Genomic DNA, 23,301 nt, shown 5'->3' on the forward strand with positions numbered 1-23,301 from the left:
GAGCAGCTCTTCCGCACCCGGTCTTCCCTTCCATCATCCCAGGCAGACGTTGGAAACAACACACTGGGCCACCTCAGCTTGGGCTTCTTTTATCCTTCAGGGAGGGTGCAGGCCCTTGGAGCAGCAGTTACGTCCTGCTCTTGCAGGCTGTGTCATCCCTGCCCCCATTCCATGTGCCCCCACCCACACTGTCTACAGGGTGGCCCCCCACAAAGTTCACTTGCCCAGAGTTAGAAGCTGTATTCTCCAACTTGAAGCTTTATCAGCAGCAAGACTGACAGTCTGACCAGCAGAGGCATCATGGTGTTCTGGTTAAGAGGCTGGACTCTGGAGCCAGAGTAGCTGAGTTCAATTTCTATCTCTGCCACCGAGTGTGCAAATTTTGCAAACTCTTAAACCCTCCCTTTCTCTTCAGTTAAAGGGGGGAATGAGAGAACCTACCTCACAGACTTATAAGGAACATTGGGTGAGTTGGTATATGTAAAACTTCAGAATAATACCTACTTCCAGTACTCTCTAGATCTAGATTTATTCAGAACTCAGGGAAGGTAGATGGTGGATACTGGGCCCCTTGGAGACCCAATCCCCATGTCTCCTCTTTCCCAGGTCCCCCACCACTGCCTCATCCCTGAATCATGGCCTCTCCTGCCCACCCTCCTGCCTTGGCTGCAATTCCCATGCATTTCTGCTTAAATTTGTGTGCATGACTTTTGTACTATTTAACTCAATCATTCCCTCTGCTGGAGAAGAAGGGAGCAACATGGAAGTTCTCCTCTGTACTCAGCTATCACCCCCTACCCCTGTTCAGCTAGGCTGGGGCCTGTCCCCTTAGTCACTTGATTGGCTCAGAGGGAGAGGGAAGTCCCTTGTGTGCTTCATAAACTTCTACAGGAAAATGGTGTTGCAAATGTGAGCCCCTGCTTACTAGTTATCTTTGGTTGTAGACCCTCTGTTCGGCTTCTTTAAACACTGAGCTCTTTGTTGGGGGGGGGCATGCCTTACCCCCAACAGCCTTTTTACCACCTGGTCCCCTCCCTCTCCCAGGAGCCATTTATCAGCCGACTGTGCCATGGCGGGTCTGTGGGGAGGGAAGATGCCCATGCCCCAGAAGAATGTGGAATTCAGTGGTGCTTAGATGTTACTCCAGGGGGTCCCCAGGGACATGTAGAGACTCCTCAGGCATCAGCAGGGAGATTGGGTGTTGGTTTGGTGGGGGTACCCAAGGGTTGGAGTTTTACCTTCCTCCCACATCATTCCAGGGTTTTCTGCTTTTCTTCGTTCTGCATATTGGGCTTCTTTCTGCATAAGAGTCCATCAAAAGAAAAGATCGCACTAAAAAAAAAATGTTTGAAAACCACTGACCTAATTTTTTCCACTGAATTTATTCAAGATGACTTTTTATAGTAGTTCAGCCCTCCTGGCTTGTATTTGGCCAATGGGATGACAGAGGCATCTGGTCAAGGTGTTGGCACCAAGCACCCAGAGTCAAACAGAGGGGATCTAAGAAGTTGTCCCCTCAGCCAAAAGGCTCATCTTTTGTGTTTGAGAAAGACCTTTCATCGCTGAGGCTAGTACTATTAGTGGTAATAAGTAAATGACACAGGATCTTTTTAGGGGAGATACAACCCATAAGTTGACTCCAAAGACAATCTCCAAAGAGTCCCCAAAATATTTTAAGCACTGACAAAACTGTTGAAATAAGTTTATGGCTCTTAAAAATGCTATCAGCTCTAAAATAAGCTCTCAAAGTCTTTTTGTAGGACTCATAATATCCAACTGTAACTTTCCAAAGGACAGGAGACTGGACTTTGCTGTATTAACTTTGTGGAGGGTTAGTTGAGCAGAACCAATTGTTCAATTGCTAACCAGTAAAAATGCATCTAGTGCAACCAATTGGAAAATCTGGTCCATTCTGCTTTTATAGAGATGTTTCAAGGCTTCATATTTGCATATGCGTTTCTGGAAGATGCTCTAGAATGCAGACTTTCTGGAGCAAGTTGATTTTTTCCCTGTTCTGTTCATTGATGGCTTATGAGATGATGCCTGACATATGAGAGATGTTTAATAGACATGTATTGAATTAATTAATTCACTAGAAAATTATAAAGGTGGTTACCTATGGGGAGTAGGTCTGGAGGTTGGTGGAACTATTGCTTTTAAAATTTTTATTATTTTATTTTTTATTACAGTTTGCACTCAGTACTATTTTGTAATAGTTTCATGCATACAGCACAGTAGATAGAGATTCATGTACTTGACAATGCGTTCCCTCAGATAATTCAAGTGCCCACCTGGCACCACACACAGTTATTGCAATATTATTGGCTATATTCCCTAGGCTGTACTTTACATCCCTGAGATTATTTTGTAACTGCCAATTAATACTTCTTAATTTTTTCACCTTTTTCACTCAGCCCACCAACATCCCTACCCTCTGGCTTCTTCCATCAGTTTGTTCTCTGTGTCTATATGTCTGTTTCTATTTTTTTTTTTATTTTCTTTAGATTCCATATATATGTGATACCATATAATATTGATTTTTCTCTGCCTGGCTTATTTCACTATGTATCTGAAGAAACCCAAAACACTAATTCAAAAGAACATATGCACCCCTATGTTCATTGCAGCATTATTTACAATAACCAAGATATGGAAGCAGCACAAGTGCCCATTGGTAGATGAGTGGATAAAAAAAGCTGTGGTACAATGGAGTATTCCTCGGTCACACACACACACAAAAAATGAAATCTTACCATTTATGATAGCGTGGATGGAACCATTAATTTTTAATTTATACACACATATAGTATGTGTGTGGGGAGGGCAGGAAGAATGTCTGCTTCTCTCCTTATACTTGCACTTTTGCCCACAGAGAGGAAGAAACTGCCCTGTTTCACTGTTGTCCTTTGTCCTTATGACCCGCCCCAGCCCCCCGCCCCCTCCCCCAGCAAAACTGAGGAGAAACGTCTGTGCAGTCTGATCATTCCCAGATCTTGTATACTCATAGGCTGGCTTCCACTCTCCCGCCACTGCCCCGCCCCTCCCGCCGTGCTGTGCTCTGGACCTCACTTCCAGGAGCAGGCATGACTGAACTCGTGCTCTCCATCTCGGCTCTCCTACCAGGGCCTTGCTGCGGGGCTGAGAAGAAGGAGACATTGGCATTTGCTCCACAAACCTGGACATTTTAGGATCAGCAAGTGGGTGTAAGAAACCTGGAGTGGAAAAATAGCTCTCCTGGGGATGAGAAAACATGGTTCTTGACTTCCATCAGCCCCTGCCTTCTGATGTATAGTGTTCACAGAAGAGAGCTGCAGGGTGGAGGTCCTACCAGTCAGAACCCTCAAATGCAACCCATCTCAGGTGCCGCAGCACTTTTATCATTTAGTTCGGTAAGAGCATATATTATCTTTGAAAGGGGCATATGGACCAGAACAGAAGAACAAAGTGAGGCGTGCACACAAGGAAAGCAGTTTTTCTGTCCACCTACGCAGCAGAATGATGTTTTTTTCATAAACTCTGTTGGAGGCAATTTGCATTTATAAACAGCAGAGATAATAATAATTGGCTGACAGAATGGTTTGGCATTAAGAGTCCCTTTGAGAAAACTGATTATTAAAATAATTAAATACTTCAGTTAAAACAAAAATGCAAAGAAACAGAATTCTCACGGAAAAACTCTGGAGTCTGAAATAGAGAATAACAAAGCCGTGGTGGGTAGGGATGAGGAAGTAGTGCTATATGATGTTTGAAAAAGGATTGTAATACTGCCACACATATTTGGGAAGAGTTGTTCTAATGGGAATTAAGTGAGGGTGAACAGTTGCTATTCTGGGATGGTTTCTGCTTTGTGCCTATATTAACAATAACAAGAACAACAACAACAACAACTAGATGCATTGAATGCTGACTGTGAATGAAGCACAGGACTTCTTTGCATGTGTTATTCCAGGGAAGGAGGTACAGTTAATTCCTCATTTTACATACAGGTATGTTTAGGCCACCAGGGATGGTGTGCTGAAGTTGGCTCATGTATGCTCCCGAGAAATGACTGGGTGCATCTCTCCTCAACACCATGTTCAAGGACATCATGCTGGCAGCTTCATATATGCCACAGTCAGAGAATCTGTGCCACAGGAATTGACAAATGTTGCAAATTCTGTATGTTCCTTGTATGTTCCTCATGCCCCGCTCTCCTCATCGAGAGCTGGTTGCTAAACATTTACTGACACCTCAAAGAATGGGATTCAAACCCAGGAAGTATGATTGCACAGCATTTTGGCAAAGATAAATGTTGTCCTGACAATTATTGATGAGTGTTCTAAATGTTCTCATTGAGTTAGCCGTTTTTACTTGGGTATTCTGTTGCTTCCTGCTGTATGCTCCCTGACTTGATTCCTAGCACTTCTTGTAGGATTGTGAGGATTAAATGAGGTGCTGCATTTGACCTAGTTAGAACAGGGCTTTCCATAGCATTAGGCACTGTGGAACACATAGCAGAGATGTGGCCCTAATGCCATTATGGCCATATTTCCAAGGACTTTTCTACCTTCATAGGAACCAATGAGGGGCGATGTTGACAATATCTCCATTTCTCTCTCTTCCAGAGTCAATAACCTGAAGCAAAAAGTAAGTAAGACTAAAAAGAGAATAAAAATAAAAAGAGAAGTCATCCAGATAAACCAGTGATGTTAGTCTAAAAATTAGTTGTGCCATATCTACACTCCATGAAAGCAAAGTCTGAACAGAGGCAAATTTCTGTGTGCCTTAGGCTTCCCCTCTTGCCTCCATGCCCCCGCCACACCCACCTACTATGGGGGCCCCAGAAGAATGAGGCTGCAGTCCGTCCCTCCCCACTGCCATGCCTACCCACTATGGGGGTCCCGGCACGGTGAGGTTGCAGTCATGCTCACTGAGCCTGGGTCCTGACCAGCAGAGCACCCACAGGACCTGACACCACCTGGCAAAACCCAAATTGCTGTAGATGCCATGCTATTGTTTGACTTAGAGGCTGAGGGCTTTGGGTAAAAAGTAGTGGTCCCTCCTCAGTGGGAAGGTAATGTCTGTCTCTGTGGATAGCCAAGATGACAGCCACAGCAAAACCGGCAAGGCCAATCAGAAAATGAGCAGCCTGTAATTGCTGAATGCTAGCTAGCTAGCAGGCACTTTCCTAAACATCTTACATGCATTTTTTTTTTTAATATCCCAGCAACATGCTCAGCGATGTTCAGTAACTGTATTCATGTTTTAGAAGAAAGAACTGAGATTTAGAGATGTTGGTTCTCTAGGTGATGAGTGGTTGAGGGAATTTGGAACCTGGGACAATTTGACTCCCATGGTCTTGTCCCTAGCAATGACACCACACTGTCAAGGAGTCCCACTGAGGTAGTGGGGCTGAAGAGCTGCTGCTGGGGCTCCCAGGCTCTGAGACTTTTGTCAGGCAAGAATCTCTACAGAAGAACTCTCCTTGAACTGGGTTGCCCATGACCTTTGCTGACCTCTAGCCCCCTAACCTGTTGCTTTGGCTTTGGGTCACTTGATACATCCACTGTCACCTGTCCCTGCCTCTAACCCTGACAATGCACTTGTACCTGGGCTCTTACTGGAGCCCTGAATGCTACAATCCAAGTGTCTTGTGTACAGTCCACAGTATGCAGCTGGCTGAGGATGCCAGCGCTCTTCTCTCAGTTGCCCACGCCGCTTTCAACAGGCTTGTGAATAACACATTGTGATTGAAGAACCAGGAGTTGTGTGTTTAAAGAAACGTTTCAAATATTTTATTAGAGAACATACATCCATGTTCAACACCACAAGTATTATGGCATCCACATTTAGAAGGACAATATAAATGTTTAGAATTTGATCATTCACTTTATTAAATAAATTTATTTTTAACAGCAGGCTGCATGATCCATCAAGTATATTTTTCAATAATTTGTTCAGCTTCTTAGTAATATATACATTTATTTAAAAAAAAACACAACCAAAGTAGTTGATTCTTTACCACATCACACAATGAACACATGGACTGTAAAAATGGCATGTAGAAAATTCAGAAACATTTAAACAGCACATTCCAAGCACACTGAGTCCATTTAAAAGAAATGAACTGTTTTAGAAGCCATTGGAGTCAGACTGGGTGTCGGTACAAAACGCTGTAGCAAATTCAAGTATAAATATAACAATTTACATGAGTGAACATAGTTATCTGACCTGGGAGAATATTCTCCTTTTGGCTCAGAGGGCATACCAAACTCTCAGCACCATGCAGATACTTTGTTTGCAGCATGGTGGGGAAGGGGGAAAGATCAATTAAATGGACCAAATACCAAAACCTGGAGGTGGGCATGGTTCACAGACAGGATATAGTTAGAAAGTGTCGCTTTCGGGGATCTTATTTGCCGCAGCAGTCATACGGATTAGAGGAAAGCCACAGCAGCTGGGCCGGGCCAGCCAGCCCACCCAGGCATGTCTGGCAACGTGCAAGTGCCCTGTCCGTGCTGTGAGCAGCTCTAAGGGCAGAGCAGCAGAAAGGCTGCTGTGAGCTGGGCAGTGTCCAAAGCCGCTACGTCAGCTTTGTTTACTAAAATACAGTTTTAATTTCACAGAAAAATGAACCTTCAAATTTGTTTTTATTCCCCCCAGCAAGTCACATCCTTCCTAAGCGCTAGTTGCTTGTGATAAAAGAGCTGCACACAGCCTTCATTGCTGCTTCAGCTTCGCTGTCGCATCTACAGCATTCGGGTCGCAGTACCTTCTTGGCCCCTTCACTCTGACTGTGCCACAACAGAAAGTAAGATACTGACCCCTCAATGCTGGGCCAGTGTGGAGCCAGCTTTGGGGTACTGTCGTGACCCAATTATTTTCTGGATTTTTTTTTTTTGTAGGAAAATACTCTTTCTCTTAAAACTTATGGCAGAACATTTTCTTGCTAAAAACAATTCCACAATTTTTGAAAATGTTAAATGGTATCCTATAAAATTTGTTGGTTAAGACTTCCAAAGCATGTGGTTATCCTCACCAGTGAGCCACTTTATGTTCAAGCAAATGTTTTTTGCATGATGAGAAAGAAACAGACCTTCCCCTGCTTAGCCATCCTGCTGCAAGGCTATACTGAGCTTTGAGAACAAAGTGATTCAGACGGCTGAGAAATCAAGACCTTTCAACTTTCAACTGAGCCAAACGTGGGCGCTTTGTCAGGAGAGCCCCTGAACACATTGGCTACTGGCTCTTCCTTGGTCCTTCGTTGGCTTAGAAAGAAACAAGTGAGAAGAAAAGCAGGCATGGTTGGCCTTCAGAGGGACAGGCTTTGCAGAGCCAAGCGGACATCACCATAAGCAAGGCTGACCGTCCTGCCCTCCCAGACTGGAGCAGCGGGCAACTCTGCACCTGCCTGAGGGGCAGGGACCCCGGGCCGCTGCTTGGGTTCGCTCCTTGCTTGATTGGAGCAACTCCTTCTATCCCATTCCACTCCATCCTCCAGGAGCCAACAGAGGTCACCATTTTTGAGAGGCCTACTACCTCAGAGGCTGGGCTGGTGCCCTCTACCAAACTCCCAAGAGACCGCATGAGTACTTGGTCACAATGCTTATTATTGTCTACTGTAATTGCTGACTCACCTGCACTCTCCACAGACCACCAGAGCCTTGAGGCAAGGCCACACGTCCACTCTTGGGCCTGTGCCTGGAGCTTCTCCAGACAGCACAGACAGCCAGTGAATGAAAGAGCCATGGAGTGCAATTGTAGCTTCTCTTGGAGGAAAGCGATTCTGTCTTGCAGCAGCACTTTTTCTACTCCTGTGAATGTGCTACAATTTGAGGAACACAAAAGGTACTTTAGTGTTTAACTTTTTTTTTTACAAAAGATAGGCTATGTTTATTTAGGATCACAGCAGTTGACTCACTCAGTGTGACTCTTCCATTTCCACTTTACTCCATTCTGAGTCCTAAAGCAGGAGCCAGAGTGGAAGGAGTACTGCTGTGGACATTCAAAGGTTTACAAGTTTCCTACTGAGGGCGATCTATGACTGTTGGACACTGGCCAGGTAGGTTAGCAGCAGCAGGTCATGGATGTTGCTGTTGAGCATGGTCTCAACATCTTCAACAGCTAACTTGGGTACTTGGTTAACCAGACTCACCCACAAATGGCCACAGTACTGTTCACTGACACCTCTCCAGGCAGCACATCTTCTGCATACTGCAACACTGTGTTGAGGGCATCCTGGATGCCACTGATGGCCCTGCCACCTGCTGCAAGTCACGTGAGTCCAATCACCCAGCTGGGCTAAGACAGGTCTTCATGATCAGGTTAAGTCCAAAGTGCTCAGTGTCATGATACACATAGAGCACTGTCAGAGGTGTGAGTATCACCCCCATGATCCTCCCAGGGACACTCATGAAAGTGCTCATGTGACCACTCCGGACGGAGGCTGTGTCCACAGTGGGGTGAATGTGATTGGGGACTTCCTGGCTGTAGTACTCAGGGATCTGCACAGAGGGCTCTGTGATGTCACGGCCTGTAGAGTACCAGCCCAGGATAAGCTCATTTGGAAAGACTTTCTTGTGCTTCATACATGTTCTTAGCAAATTCCATGTCAGCAGCCAACTCATCTCCTAACTCACTGTGTGGCTCTGAAAAGCAATTGGTGACTTCCACCGAGTGCTTGTCAATGCTTCCCAGCAGAGTCCTAACAACTCGGGCAGCACCGTTGTCGCATCGTTCATCACTCGTCACTGTCCACGATGGAGGCCAAAATGACTGGGTGCAGCCAAACCACATGGCTGTCAGGGAAGGGCCTAGCACAGCAGGACCAGACAGCGACTGTGCAGGGGTCTGCTCTGGGGCTGGGCTCTGACCCAGAGCCATGCTTGCAGCTGCTGTGGCCATCAGGTCCGGGCATGAGGCTGGTGCCGGAGTGGGAGCTGGAACCGGTGCTCAAACTGGAGCCGGCGCTGGAGCTGAGGCTGCGGCTGGGTCTGGGGCCTCAGCTGGGGCCTCAGCGGAGTCTGGAGTGGCTGGAGGGACACGCGCCAGTACTGCTGGTGCAGCCATCTTGTTGAGAGAGGAGCATGGAGTGCTTAACTTTTGAGAACACACCAGGGGGGGCTATGCTAAGCTGACTTTCAAAAAATTGAGCTATTTGTTTCCCAAACCTGTTTTTTGTTCACTTTATAGTCACAGTCACTCCTTAAGTCACTGTTGCCTCAGTGCTGACAATAGTATTATGTTAGATTTGTGTCTTAAATGAACTCTTGATAAAGAAGCACATCCCTATAGACATACAGGCTCCTGACAGTGGGTAGCAGGGTAGAGGCTGGGATGGACACCCTCCTGCAATGGGAGGAAGGACAGTGCACATGAACTTAAACCGGGCTTCATGCAATGGGTATCTGTCCCTTAAAAATCAAGGCAGATTGACAGTTAATGAATTGTATGAATAGTTTTAATATACAAAGCATCATGCATCAACATGACCCACATTTTATCCTTCTGTAGAGTAGGAATTCTTACTCCAAAAACCATACGCCATGTTTACAAGTTTATACTTTGATCCTTTATAAATCAGGGCTCACACTTACTTCCCTGTCCACCAGCCCAGCCATACTCTGATCCCCTGCAGGCAATGCCCTGGCTTCCTTCCTCTCTCTCTGTGAGAAAAGACTTTTAACTGTGGTCCACATCAGCCAGCCCACCCTTGCCACAACTCAGCAGTTGCTTCTCAAGACCAAGGAGACCAAAACAGACATGGACCGTGTTTATGCAAAACGGAGTTGGGTCAAGAACCTCACCCCACGTAAAACAAGTTTGACATTCTAACTCACGAGAGACCACGGAAGAGGGTCCCTGTCAAACACAGCCTTTGAGTGGTTGCTTCCCAAGGCAGACTGAGTCATGTGAGCAGAGCTTGCAGTATGGACTTTGCTGTCAACCACCTGCCCAGAGGGGCTCTGGGGATCCTTGAAGGGTAACAGAAGTATCGTGGTCTCTGGGACAGTGCTTGCCATTGGGGCTGAGACTGAGAGCTGGTGCTCTCATGAAGTGGATTTCAACTCGAGCTACAGTTTAAACTGCCTGTGGGTCATGACTAGGAATTTGCTCTTGTCTTGTAAACACTTACTTTTGACACTTGCCCAGGCCAAGCACTGCCCAGCCCTGTTTCCTGAGATAATTTTAAACCCAAGCTCTGCTTCAAATACTCTAGTGTCTTCCAGTGATCAGAATTATTCCTGTTTCTCACAACATTGATTTTACCAACACACACACATCTTTTATGTAATGACAGTGTTCTATACAGTGTCTTTTATAGAATAACTATGATAACAAAATACTTTCTGTGCCAAGTGAGTAGTCAGGCGAGAGATTACAAACACCAGCACCAGCACCCTTGTTCTGGGCTGCCCAAGAGTTCAGTTGAAAGCTTCAAAGTAATACAGTCAGTCTGGTTTTAAAAGTGAAAACAGGACTTCTGGCCAAGATGGAGGCATAGACAGACACACTACCTCTCCCTCCACAACTAAGAAGGAATACAACTACATCAAAGCTAGAAACAACCAGAAGTTCCAGAAAATCAAACTACCTGGAAGTCCAGCAAACAAAGATATAAAGAAGAAATATCATCCATACAGGTAGGAGGAGTGGAGCCGGGGTGGAGAGGGCACGGTGTGGTGGCAGCAGTGGCAGCAGCAGCGGCAGCAGCTGCAACAGTGGCGGGCTGGCAGAAAGCAGACACACATTTTTAAAAAGTCAGGAGGCACACCTGGGGAGTGTTCCCAACTCCTCACTGGCCCTAGAAGCTCACGGTCCCAGCACTGGGGAAAATTAAGCCTCATTGTTTCTGACTGTGCAGACCAGTGGCGGTTGGGGCAGAGGCAGAAACTGCTGGTCTCTCAGCAGAGTCCACCTGTTTAAAGGGCTCCCATGGTCCTAGAATGCCTGCAGACCCACCCACTCTGGGAACGACAGCTGGGGCAGCAACTAGAGAGGCACCAGTCTGGTGCGGAAGTGGGAGAGGTGCCTGGAAAAGGGGCGAGTTCTGGGCAGGCGGCATTGTTCCCTCTAGGACCCCTTCCCCACATATAGCGCTACAACCCGGTGAAACAGGTCGCCCTGCACTGATGAATCCCTAAGGCTCCACTCCTTACAACATAACAGGAGTGACAGCTCTACCCAAGGGACACAGAAGCAAACAAACACCGGAGCCTGTCAGAATGAGGAGACAAGAGGAGTATGGCCCAAAAGGGGGAATGGATCAAGGCTCCAGGGGGAGAACTAAGTGATGTGGAGATAGCCAACCTAACAGATAAAGAGACAGACAACCTAACAGACACAGAATTCAAAACACTGGTGATAAAGATGCTCATAGGCTTGACAGATATGCTTGAGTATAGCAGACGCATAAGAGAAGAACTGAAGGCTATGCTAAGGGAAACAAAGAAAAATCCACACAAAACCAATGGTGAAGGGAAGGAAACTGGGGTTCACATCAATGACTTGGAACTTAAGGAAGAAAAAAACAGTCAACCAGTGCAGAATGAGGAAGCAAGAATTGAAAACAATGAGGAAAACTTCCCAAATTTTGTGAAGGAGATGGACATACAGGTCTGGGAAGCACAGAGGGTCCCGGGCGATCTGGACCCAGAGGAGACCACACCAGGACGCATCATGACTAAGATGCCAAAGGTGAAAGGTAAAGAGAGAGTTCTGGGGGCAGCAAGAGAGAGGCAGAGAGCTTCCTACAGTGGGGTGCCTATAGGACTATCAGCTGATTTTTCAGAGGACACTTTGCAGGCAGGAAGGGACTGACAAGCAGTATTCAATGTGATGAAAGGCAACCTGCAACCAGGATTACTTTATTCAGCAAGGCTATCATTTGGAATGGAAGGGCAGATGAAGTGTTTCCCAGACAAGGTGAAGCTAAAGGAGTTCATGATCACGAAGCCATTATTATGTGAAATTTCAAAGGGACTTACTTAAGAAAAAGGAGATCAAAACTATGAACACCGAAATGACAACAAATTTACAACTATCAACAACTGAATCTAAAAAATAAAAACAAAATCCAACTAACCAAACCAGAATAGGAACAGAATCATAGGTATGGGGGTCATTTGGAGGGTTATAAGCTGGGAGGGGGGAAGGGGAAGAAATGGGGATATGGTGCAGGGATTAAGAAGCATAAATGGTTGGTACAAAATAGACGGGAAGTTAAGAATTATATAGGAAAGGCTGAAGCAAAAGAACTTATGTGCACAACCTGTAGACATGAACTAAGGGGGATGGGATTGCTGGAGGGAAGAGGGGTATTGGGCAGAGGGGAGCAAAGGGGGGGAAAATTGGAACTACTGTAACAACATAATAGAATATATTTAAAAATAAAAGTGAAAACAAACATTCTGGCAGGGATATTTCTAGCCCAAAGAAAATAGTATAGCTGGGGGTGGGGGTTGGTGGGCAGGGAGTAATAACTGAAACTTGAAATTTGGTGCCCAGCACCCTAAATTGAGGAATTATAGCATCCAAGGAACAGTGCAACATCCATTTAGTACTTCCTTTCTAATGAAAGGGTAATTTGTGTCTTGAACTGGGGAAGACCAACTTTTGGAAACCTATCTACCTGAACTAGGAAAAAGAGTTTTAAAAAAAGACTTATTCTGTCATTCCTGCATGTGCAGTTTTCAGTGCTTTAAGATACCTGAAAGGTAATCTGATTTGTTTGACTTATACGGCATTTGGAAGGGGAAATGCAGACAGGGACAGAGTGCTGGCATATACTGGGATTTACTATGATTGCCTATAGTTAACTTCATTACACATGCCTACCACATTTCACAGGTGAGAAATATCAGGTCACAAGAGGCCAAGTGGCTTGTCCAGGATCCCTAATGTCGGCACAGAGATGGGGCCTGAAATTAGGCCCAGAACTTGTGGCTTCTAGGCCACTGTTCCTCCTACAACACCACTTACAAGATGTGGAAAGTTCCCCATCTCTGAATGGCTGGGGTAGAGCTGACTAAGGTCAGACCAAGGGTTCAGCAAGCCAGGTGACCAGCACAGGTGACCTCCTGGAAGCGGTACCCACAAGGCTCAACTTGCACCAGCCTTTCTCTTTTTCCTGAACTCCCTACAGTCGTTACTGTCTTTCTCCTCCTCATACTCACAACATTGTTTGGGTTCTCTGTGAAAATGTTTCCTTTGCAATGCGACTGTAAAATCTTACATTTCACTCTATCAAAAATGTGTGAAGGGCATATAGTAAATGCTTCAAAAATGTCACTTTTTACCAATGGCATATCTCACAGTCCTAGAACAAATATTCCAAAAATTTACATGGGACCACAAAATACCCTGAATAGCCTCAGCAATTTTGAGAAAGAAGAACAAAATTGGAAGAATCATAATACTTAATATCAAACAATACTACAAGGCCATTGTAATCAAATCAGCCAAGTATTGGCATAAGAACAGGCATGTAGATCAATTTAATAGAACAGGGAGCCCAGAAACAAACCCATGTCCTTATGGTCAATTCATGTTTGACAAAGGAGGCAAGAATTTACAAAGGGGTAAAGACAGTCTCTTCAATAAATGGTCTTGGGAACACTGGGCAGATACATGCAAAAAAATAAATAAAGCTAGACCATCAATTTACACCATACACAACAATAAACTCAAAATGGATTAAAGACTTAAATGTAAGCCATAAAACCATAAAAATCCTAGAAGTAAAAATAGGCAGTAAAATTTTAGACGTTTCTCATAACAATATTTTTGCTGACATATTGCCTTGGGAAAGGAAAACAAAGGAAAAAATAAACAAATGGGACTACATCAAACTAAAAAGCTTCTTCACAGCTAAAGGAACTATCAACAAAATGGAAAGGGAACCCACTGCATGAGAGACCATATTTGCCAATAATACATATGATAGGGGATTAATTTCCAAAATATAGAAAGAACTTATACAACTCAACACCAAAAAGGCAAACAACTCAATTTAAAAACGGGCAAAGGCCCTGAATAGACACTTCTCCAAAAAGAACATACAGATGACCAAGAGACATGGAAAAATGCTCAATGTCATCAGAGGAATGCAAATTAAAACCACAATGAGATATCATCTCATACCTCTTAGAATGACTACCACCAATAAATCAACAAACAACAAGTGTTGGCGAGGATGTGAAGTAAAGGGCACCCTCATGCACTGTTGGTGGGAACGCAGACTGGTGCCGCCACTGTGGAAAACAGTATGGAGTTTTTTCAAAAAATTAAAAATGGAACTGCCTTATGACCCAGAGATTCTACTTCTGGGACTGTATCTGAAGAAACCCAACACATTAATTCAAAAAAATATATGCACCCCTATGTTCATTCCAGCATTATTTACAATAGTAAATATCTGAAAACAGCCCCAGTGCTTACCAGTAGATGAGCGGATAAAAAAGCTGTGGTACCTTTTGCAACAGCATGGGTGGATATAGAGAGTACTATGCTAAGTGAAGTAAGACAGGGAAAGACAAATACAATACCATAGAACCTCACGTATATGTGGAATATAATGAGCAAAATAAACTGACAGAAAAAATAGAAACAGTGACATAGATACATGCAACAGACTGATAACTGTCAGAGGGGAGGGGGTTGGAGGACTGAATAAAAGAAGGCAAAGAGATTATAAAACCATTATATATATACATAAAACACATAGACACAGACATCAGTAGGGTGATAGTCAGAGGGGAAGAGGAGTTTGGGGAGGTGGAGGTGGGCTAAGAGGGGATGAATGGGAACATAAAGAGACTTTGCCTGGGGTGATAGGTGCCTGAGCGGTGTGCTGATGATGTTTCATTGAGTTGTACCCTTGAAACCGGCATGCTTTTATGAACCAATTTCATCCCAATAAATTCAATTAAAAACGTCATTTTTACTATTTTGACTTTATCTCTGACAATGCCCTGCTTCATCACAGGGCATTGTCTGGGGCATTCATTCCATTGCTTGCAGTGTTGGATGTGTAGGTGTTGCAATACCAGAGCATGGACTGCGGGTGACTTGTTACACCCCAGAGACCAAAATGAGCTATTTTCCTCCCTCCACATCTGAGGAAGACAGCCTGTGTTTGGAGTCAGGCTTTAAAAGGTGAAACAACATTTCTGTGGCAGGACCTCAGTGCCCATGCACTGAAGTTCAGCATGGGGGTCATTCAGTATAGGGGTCGTTCAGTATGGGGGAGGTGTGTGATGCTCAGAAGAGGAAGGCAGGAGTCCGGTGGACTGCAGGAGACAAAAGCAAGCATGGGACCCGCTTTTTTATTCAATTGCTCCCTAATGAATGTTTATTTACCCTCCTTAAGAAAGTATGTAGAAAATTAGCAATGACTTGTTATTTAAATATTTGTCATACTTGCTTATTTTCCTCTTAAAGGTACCTCATCAACTTATTTTTTAACAGCCTTCCTACTTGTCAGAGTAAATTTGGGCATTCTCATTTTTGACTAACGCTGCTTGTTCACCTCCCCATTCATCAGCGCTCCACCTTTCCTTGCCCTTTACAATGACAGCCACTCTATTGTGACACAGGGCCTGGGTGGGGGACGTGCTGTGGACTGAGAAGCATTTATCCTGACACTCAGCTTTTGATTAATGGGCCAAGGGCCTTCCCACCCTTGAGACTTCAATTAGTTATGCTGAAGAGCTGAAATCTCTTCATCATGAAAGATAGGCTGGGTTTAGCAAAAGGAATGGGGACTAGAGCGGGGGAAGAAAGACACATTTATTTTAATTTATTTTATTTTTAAGTGGATAAATCAATAAACTATTGCTACACTCATTCAAACCTGTTTTTGGATGGTTCTGGCCTTACTACACTCCTTTTGCAGGTGCTGCCTTGTCACATGACTTCTCCTCTTTCCATTTCTTGATTGGACTGAAGCTGATGTACGACTCACCTGTCGCTGGGATTGGGGGACCCGAGGTGATCACAGCCCCCCATGTGCTCCTTGGCCACCCGTCTCCCAGGACCAGGTTCTGACATTGTTTCTTGGTCCTGCCTTGCTGTCTCACCTTGCTCTCACAGTCTGGGGTCTGTCCCGTTCACAGTGTCTGCATTCCTGAGTGCCTGCCTTGCTCGAGATGGCATGCACCTGGGGCTCCCCACTGCTGTGCTCTGCAGCCTATGAGAATGTCACTGTGACTTTCCAGAAACCAAGTGTTTTCAACTAGTACCCAAGTCTTCCTGGTGGGTCATCTGGTATTTACAAGTCCCTGTGGACCTGCTCTCTAGCCCCTGCCTGTAACTAGTGCTTGGGTCTCTCCCTCTTTGTCCCCTCTCTCTTTGCCTGCTCAGGAGGGTCCTGATCATCAGATGTGACCACCCAGGGGCTGAGGACTGCAAACAGGGTGATATGACAGTTCCTGCCCTCCCTAGTTTCCATCCAGTTGAGAAGGTGGAACCTATATGGGTACCATGTAAAGTATGATTTAAAGTGAAAAAATATAGATTTTAAAAAGCAACAGAAAGATCACAATAAAATGCATCATTAGTTGCCAGATGCATTTCACAGACCATTGCTGTAGGAACTCGGAGAAGGCGTTCAGGAAGGGCTGCATCTGAACATCTGACCTGGGAGCAGAATTGTGGAAAGAAAGAATGGGAAGGAAAGTGTTATGGGCTGAATTGTGGCCCCCACCCCAAATTTCATGTGTGATCCTAACACTAGTACCTCAGAATATGACTGTATTTGGAGACAGGACCTTTAAAGAGGTGATTAAGTTAAAATGAGGCCATGAGGATGGTCTTTGATCCAATCTGACTGGCGTCCTTGTAAGAAGAGGTAATTGGCGTGCACAGAGGGAAGGCCACGTGAGGACACAAGGAGAAGGCGGCTGTTTGCAGGCCAAGGAGAGGGGCCTCAGGGGGAACAGCTCTTCAACACCTGGATCCCAGATGTCCAGCCTCCAGGCCCATGAGAATAAATGTCTGTGGTTGAAGCCACCACCTGTGGCACTTGGCTGTAGCAGCTGAGCACTTGAATATGGGGGATTACAAGTGCGTGAGCTGTGTCAGCAGAAGCAGGAGCACATCAGGGGAGAGAGGATGCTTTATCTGGAGTAGATACATTCCCGATATGATGAGAGAGTAGAGGGAGTCTGTGAGCGAGTTCCAGGAGCAGAGGGGCTGGCGGGACAGGGACACAGGGCAGAAGCACCGGGTGGAAGGAACCTTTCACCGAGTTCTGCATGGGTCAGCAGTGCTTAATGCTAACACAAAACCAAGTTTGCTTTATCAGATTAATCAGGGCTTTGAAGACTGAGGGAAAGTGAAAGGGAAAAAAACCACAAAGGCAACAGACAAAGGATGAAGAAGAGAAAGAGAAGGTAACCTTATAGGGCTGGGTAAATTGTCAGAGGGTTTTAAGTTGTTAGGAAGTGAGAGGTGGCGGCTGGGAAGAAGAGCTGTACCTCTGGGGGAGGGGACAGGCAGGTACCTCTCCTGACCACCAGCTGTTCTGATAGGTAGCTGCATATGTGTTTGCACATTTCATTGGGGACTAATAGTATAAGCGCAGAAGACAGCAGCGTGGGCAGAGGGTGAAAGTCCTTGGGGGGAACCCTGAGTGAGCCCTCCCCAGCAGGCCTGCCTCCTGCCCTGGGCCCTTGGAGGCTGCGGGGTGGGGGCTGCAGCTTGCAGCATCAGGCCTGATGGTGAGGGGACCAAGGGGCTGAGGTGATCCCACTTTGTCCCCTAGGGTGCTGCACGGAACACTCTATCCCACAGGACCTGGCACCCACAGGAGTAAGGGCACCCATGCCAATGTCTGTCACTGCCTGTAAGTCGGCAAGTAGGGGAGGGTGGAGTTATGGAGAGAGAGGAAGAGATGAAGAAAGAAGATGGAAAGAAGAAAGAAAAAGGAGCAGGAATGACTGGGGACCAGAGAAAGGAAGGGAAGCTGCTGCTCCAAGAGGGAAGCCCAAGCCTCCTTTCTGTGCCCAGTGAAGATGGTGGTGCCATTACTGGCCTCTGTCCTTCCAGGTCCTTCCATGTCAGTTCTGCACCCATTACTGCTCCAGGCCCCACTCTGAGCCCTGCCCGAGAACCTCATCCCTTAACACTTCGAACTCACTGCCCCAGGTCATGGGAACGGGATACTTTGCTTCCTCCTGTCACTGCCCATCGGGACTGGAGGGACAGCAGGGAAGCAGGTCCCTCCAACCAAGTGCTGGCTCAGCCAACTGTGGCTTCATCACGCCCCAGGAGGTGTCAAATTAAGCAATTTCAGACTTAAACAAAAAGGAAAAATAGAAAAAGAAGAAGGAAGAGGAGGAGGAGAAACCTGCTAGAAACTACCATTTGTCTTTGGGAAGACTCCTCCCTACCTCCGAACGTCATTGTGTCCCACTTCACAATGAGCTCCAGGGCACAGTCTCCAGGCCCCGGTGCAGGGTGCTGTGATCAGGAGGCCCTCCCAAGAAGCCACCTGTGCCCCGAGGGCCTCAGGGTGCCACTCTACCAGGGCCTCAGAGGGACTTCACATGGGTCCTGGTCCTATGAACCTACTAGTTGTTACGCTCAGAGTCAGCCAGGTTGTGCCAGGCCCGTGAGGTGAAAAGCTGAGATGTCCCCATGGACTCCGTGGGCTTCTACTGACTTGCTGTTCTACCAAACACAACAGAGGAAGGGGTGCTGGGTGCTTTCCTCGCACCCTGAGGCCTATGTAGAAAGTCACAATGATAGACTAAGTGTATGTTTTGTGGGGAGAGGTCATATGGAGCAGGTCCCACCCCTGATTATGAACTTGTTACTTTATAGCCAACAACCCATGCGGGTTGGGAACATTAAAGTAGTGAGGTGGAGATGTGTCAATGGCATGTAAAAAAAGACACTTGTATGTTGAACTCCAGAATCCACCACTCAGTGTTATTTTCACAGCTGTGTAAGCTGGCAGCAGTATAGACCGGGGATGGCAATTTATGGCCCATGGGCTAAATCTGGCCTGTGCTTGTGGACTAAGACTGGTTTCTACATTTTTAGAGGATTGTCCCCTACCCCAATTAAACAAAGCATGTGTGATAGAGACCATAGGGCCCCACAATTCCTAGATGTCTACTATTTACAGGAAAAAGTATTCCAACCCCTGGTATACATTAAATAGGGCTTTATTCTTTAGTTCATCTGGGAACATCCTTCCCTTCCCCCATTTCTAACAATGTCTCTTGGAAGAATGAAGGCATTCTTGACTTGCAACACGTGAGCTTGGAATGCACCCAGCTCATTAGCTAGGGACTGTCTGTGCCTCTCTGTACTTCCCATGCCCAGCATTGGTGCAGGAGAGGAAGTGAGCAGTTTGCTGATGGTGATGGATCGTCAGGGTATGTGCAATGCCTCTCAGGCTCCAGGCAAAGGAGGGTTCTGAACTCTCTTTTGGGATCTCTGCATTCCCCCCATTGACGAGTTCCTGCCCTGCTTATTTCCATAGCTTTGCTGCTGACTATCTAGGGAGGGAGAGCAGAGTTGCATCCGCCAATGAGAGCAGCACAGGCAAACATGCACTCGGCCCTGCTGAGCTGTACCAGGAGAGAAGGTACAAACAGAGCTGGAAACGTGGATCAGGGATGAATTAGTAACATGGAAAGCAGGGTCTCAGGACACACATTGGACCTTGGGGATATTGAAGGCTCATGGGAAGATTCAAAGAAATCCTTAAATCTCTCCCTCCTTCCCTCACCCTATGTCTTTATATGCTAAGTACAAATAATCTATTATGTACTAATGCACAGAAATAACTTGAGGTTGGCAGAAGTACTTTAAAAGGTATAAAGTATTGTATAAATGGGAGGACATATTCAACTCATGCTGGGATTTTCTGTCTTCACTTATTTAATATTGCAACTGAAAGCACCTACTATTATTCAGGCTTTTTAGTAGATCAGTGTCTTTATTTTTTCCTCCAGATACAGTATGAATTTGTTCTTAGATTTTTCTGTACCTAATTAAGTCTGTATTTTTCAGTTTTCCAATAATCATTTCCAGCTGATAACATGGCGACTTTGGCTGTGACTCAGAGAGAAAGTAATGTAATAACTTCCCAGCCACATGAAAAAGAAAGATAATTACCTTGTCTTTGGAAATGAATAACCATAACTTTAGGGCAGTTCCTGGCTTCTCAGCTGCAGCAACAGATTCCTGAAGCATCCATCCTGCTTTCAGCAAAGGGTGTTTCAACAGCCCCTCCCCAACTGCCATCACCTTCCCTTCAGGTGGGGCACTCAGTAATCTATGCTGTAGGAGCAGAGGATGAACAACATTCTCCTGCACAGAGCAGGCATGTCCACTTAGCCCGGTGACCTGTGGGCCTGGGGAGGATGACCGAGGTCACGCCGACGGGAACACTGGCTGGGGCTAGGTGTCCTTTGCTGAAGTCCTGACTTGCTTCTGCCAGCCCAGCCCGCAGCAGTCAGTTCCTCACAGGGATGCCGGAGGCCTGGTGGCCATGGCTGCAGTTGCTTTTTGGAGCTGGTGGACCGCACAGCAGCCTGGGCTCAGCCCCGCTCCACAGCACACTTTGTCGACAAGGAGCAGATGCCAGCAGTGTTCTAACTGCGCTCGACAGAGCTGTGAGCAGGCTGTTTCGTGGTTACAAGTCCTGGCAGTGCAAAAAGAAATCAGAGTAACAGGTAAGCGCACTTCTGTGGTTGTCTCCATAGTTACCACCTCTGCCTTCTTTTTCATCACCCCATTTTTGCTCACAGAGTTTACCTTCCCTGACCCTGGGTTCCCTTGTCCCTTTGCTGATGGGCAGAGCTCTTTCCTGAATTAAGTCAACAAGCCCCTTGTAGGTAGAGGCAGCATCTCTTTTGGCAATGAGACCTGAGCAGCACCAGCCCCAGAAGCAAGTGAGATTGTGTATCAAGCTGTAATTAAGGAGCTGTGATTGAAGGCTGAAAAATCACCTCCCCGAGCAAATAGTTCCTAAAATGTGCCACCCCCACCCACACCCCTGGCCACAACCATGAAACCTACTGGGCCAGGAGGCCTGCTGGGATGGCTGTGGGGCCACAGGAGGGGCCAACCCTCAGGATGTAAATCATTTCTTTGTACAAGGAAAGCCAAGACCAAGGTGATGGCATCCGCCAAGCTGCCACAGCTGCCAGCCAATTCTCCACCTGCAAAGATTGTCCAGGCCTCTGGCTATCTGGAGCTCAGCTCTCTGAACCATGTCTCCACAGTGACAGATGACATTCACGCATTTGACACACTCTCTGAGCTCTGAGTGATCTCTGTAATTTCTTTTCTCTTTCTCAAACTCAAAAAAAAAAAAAAAAAGTTGGAATATGGTTGATAAGAGTGATGAATTTGTTTTAATTTACGTACTTTAAAAGGGACGTACATACTCCCTGGAACTGTGCTGATGAACAGTGGGTGGCAGTAAGTAATGTCAGCATGCTGTACTGCACAGTGTGTTTCATACCCACAAGAGTGTTTCGCCATTTTAGGCTGATGCAGCCTCTTTTGCATTCTCTCATATGTCCATCTTTTCCCACTTTGATATGATTTGTCCTCCTTGCAAGGCTTGAATACCATTCTGGGCCATGACCGCTAGGATCGGGGTTCCATCTGAGAGCTAGAATTATAGATTCCAAACCCTCTCATTTATGGCTTGCTATTGGGTTTGGCTGTAATGAAGATTTTGCAGCATGTTTACTGAGGTTAATGGGCAGGCAAATCCCAAGGAAGGAAAACATTAAAAAGTTTGGGTATGGCTTAGTGTCCTCGGCATACCCAGGCCCCACTGGGGGACCTTCTCCCCACTATTTATGAGGCAGGGGCGTTGTGAAAAAACTAAACAAAGCATGCAGACTTGAGTGTTAGGGAGAACCAGGACTGAATCAGGGTTCCTCCTTGGCCTTAGGCCGGGCCTTAATCACTCTTAATTGTCAGGTTTCAATCTTCAAACTATGGACAGTGAAGTTGCTATGACATTTAGAGACAATGGATGTACAACGCCCTGGTAATGCCTGCCCCACACTAGTGCCTAACAAAAAAGCCTTAAGAAAATATTTCTTTCCCTTGTTATCATTATCTACCATGGATGGACCAATTCAAGGAGGCGGTGAGAGAGTTAGAAGCCTTGATATTTTGGAGAGTGCTGGCACACACTGAGCAATTGCAGGCAGGGGCTGTCTTGGATGAGACACAACAGAGGCAAAAGGAAGAAAATGGTGACAAGTAACATGCTTTCCTGAAATCCTTGCAAAAGTTCGGGGGCATTTCTGAATAAAGAGATTCAAGGCCTTTCTTAATGCATGCAATTTGAATTGCAAAAGAAACTCAGATGTTGCCTCTCCCATCATGTCAAGCTGATTTTTTGTGATGTTTAGACCATCCTGTAGCAGCTTCTTTTATAACACATTAGAGAAGACATTTTGGCCACTGTTGCCCTGGGTAAATTCTTCAAACTCCAAATAGAAGCAGTAAACATGTGAGTATAAATATGACAATCATTTGTCTAACTGTGACAGTTTTAGATAGTTTTTGGCATGCTCAAAGGTACAGAGATTTTTGTCGATGAGTAAACAATAACTTGTATATTGTTATGCCACTTGGGCTAAGTTTTAGGTGACATTATTAATTTCTTGTAAAATTGGAATGTTCATATGCAATACCATGTTATGGGAAAGGAAAGAAATGTTAAAAGTTTGCCTCCCTGGAGGGAGTGGGGTTGGAGAAGTGCATAGCAGGCAATTATTTATGGATAATATTACATGAATACAATTGTCATGGCTTTTATCTGATGACAGAAACATTCTGTAGTTGCTTATTTCGATGAGCAGAGGCACTAATGCTAGCCTTCTGGTGACCTTAAGCATTCTAATAGCTAATATTTAAATTTGTCTGCAAAGGTGTTTAAAGATCAGGCATATTTTGCTGAAGAACTATTACCATTTTCTCACGGCGAAGCTCTTCCTATAAGGGGGGCCTTGCAAAAGGGGGTTTTTAAAGTGAGATTCTGAGAAAATTTCTCAGTGATGAAAATTCTCTTTCTTCTGAAGGCAGAGAGGAGTGAGGTTCACACACTCACATCCTGCCCTGGTGCCCACGTCCCTAGAAGGACACCTACCTCTGGTAGAACTGCTATGGGACATGCAGACAGACCAGAAGAGTCTAACACCCCAGCAAACATCTAACACCAGAATCCAATCATGAACACAAGGCAGGATGTCTGTCTGGTCAACAAGAAGACACTCTCCAGCAAGGGCTGAGAAAGTGGTGATGTTTATACCAAACACAGACAACAACCAAACTCCA

General features: G+C 45.7%; 1 pseudogene; it reads right to left on the reverse strand.

Moving 5' to 3' along the window:
• Positions 1–5,833: 5,833 nt before the first annotated feature.
• On the reverse strand, positions 5,834–9,048 carry LOC150000261 (eukaryotic translation initiation factor 3 subunit F pseudogene; annotated as a pseudogene).
• Positions 9,049–23,301: the final 14,253 nt, after the last annotated feature.

The sequence above is a fragment of the Furipterus horrens genome, unplaced genomic scaffold, assembly GCF_987537825.1.
Source record: "Furipterus horrens unplaced genomic scaffold, mFurHor1.1.pri manual_scaffold_10, whole genome shotgun sequence".
Taxonomy (NCBI): Eukaryota; Metazoa; Chordata; class Mammalia; order Chiroptera; family Furipteridae; genus Furipterus; species Furipterus horrens.